Source organism: Atta cephalotes (genome assembly GCF_000143395.1).
Source record: "Atta cephalotes unplaced genomic scaffold scaffold00026, whole genome shotgun sequence".
In the NCBI taxonomy this organism is placed as follows: Eukaryota; Metazoa; Arthropoda; class Insecta; order Hymenoptera; family Formicidae; genus Atta; species Atta cephalotes.
The window spans coordinates 371286-373052 of record NW_012130090.1 but is presented as its reverse complement, the minus strand read 5'-3'; the positions used below and the strand labels follow the sequence as shown (position 1 = coordinate 373052).

The window sequence follows — 1767 nt, the reverse complement described above, 5'->3', positions numbered from 1 at the left end:
ATTTATATATATATATATATAATATATATATATAATATATATATATATATATATATATATATATACAGAATAATGCATAAAATTCTAATATATACAAGGTGTCTGGAAATAATCGCCAAATATTTCATGGGCAGATAGAGCGGACTAAACTGAGTCGAAAAGTTCTCTATTTTGAGGCATTAATAAAATAAAACTTTAAACGATTATAACAAAAGAAATTGTCATTTTCAAGCTTTATGCCTATGGACATTTTTGATCATTGGAATTATGATTCCATTGGAATTATGATTCCATTCCTGCTTTTATCTTTATTCCTGTTTTTATATATGTAATTTATTTTATTTAATTAAATCATCTTTTTTTGTATTATCTACTTATTTCATTTTTTAATAAAAAGTTTTTTAATATCAATTTGAAGATGTTAAAACCACAAAATGATATTTTAGAACTAGTAAAAAATTTTTTTTATCTTTAAAATGTTTTATAAAGTTAAATATTAGGTATTTTTTCCAATTAGATGGCATTTAAAAAACGCCACGAACTTTTTCCCACACCTAATACAACTTTTAAAGATCCTGTAGGAGGGTTACTCTCTGTAGGGAATCGGGAAAATTACAATTGGATCTTGTTCTGGATCTATAATTTGAGAAGAATAACTATCCATTTGAATGCTTGAAAACTTGCTAAAATCGATCTTAAATTCGAAATTTGGTCATTTTTTCACATTAATCGGGCTATTTCTTGAGGCATATATCATAGAGTTAAATAAATTATCACCAATCAAAAAAATATATAGTATCACATTTAAAATCCGGATTAAGCCATTTTTGCATCGAATATTAAGGAAAATCGAAACTTTGATTTTTAAAAATTGTTCACTAGCGATTTCTAAATCTTAATATTTTTTTTAAAAAAGGGATGTTTGTCATGAAACGGAAGCTAACTGAGAGGTCGATTAAAAAATTCTTTTTTCCTTGTCAATTTAATAGAAGTTGATCGGTTCAGCCCTTATTGAGTTCCAATAACCTCGATCTGACGCAACTCGTCGATTCGCGTAAAGGATGTACGTGTCTATATACGTCTATGTTTCGCGTCATAGCTTAGCGTCAAAACACTACCAGTATCTACAACATACGTATATATTATATATTGCGACTGCACTCATGAGTATGATGTAACTTTGTCGTGCGATTGCGATTAATATTTTTATACAGGATGTATCCGGAAAATTGCTCACAATACTTCGGGAAGTGATTCGGGACCCAAAAAGAAGGAAAAAAAACTTTTTGAGTCACTTCCCAAAGTATTGCAGGCGATTTTTCGAACACCCTGTAGCATATATATACACTCGCAACAAAAATTTATATCAAAATTTCGCATAAATTCAAATAAGTGTAACTCCGCGAAAAATCGTATTTAAAAGTTTTTTTTTCATTTTTAAGGGTAAAGTCTGTATTTTACGAAACTTTCATAGATTTTGAAATTATCTATCCTTACCCTTATCTGGCATTTTTTAAAAATAAAAACGTGTTTTTTTTTAAGAAATTTGCATAGTTTGACGCACTCCACAGGGTAGAGTAAATTTTTTTCGTAAATATCATGATAATCATCGTAAAATATGAACTTTTCTTTTATATATATATAAAAATGATCACGTGAATCAATCAGATAGAAAAAAACTGAATTTGTTACAATTCTTGGTGTAAAATTGATTTCGATATATATATATATATATATATAGCACGATAGAACGAACTAAAAATTACG

General features: G+C 27.6%; 1 protein-coding gene across 1 annotated transcript in view; it reads right to left on the bottom strand.

Annotated features, from left to right (window-relative positions):
- The window catches only part of LOC105620431 (calcium/calmodulin-dependent 3',5'-cyclic nucleotide phosphodiesterase 1A-like), a 223536-nt gene that overhangs the window by 74305 nt on the left and 147464 nt on the right, over nucleotides 1–1767 (bottom strand). The gene's annotated exons all lie outside the window — the stretch shown is intronic.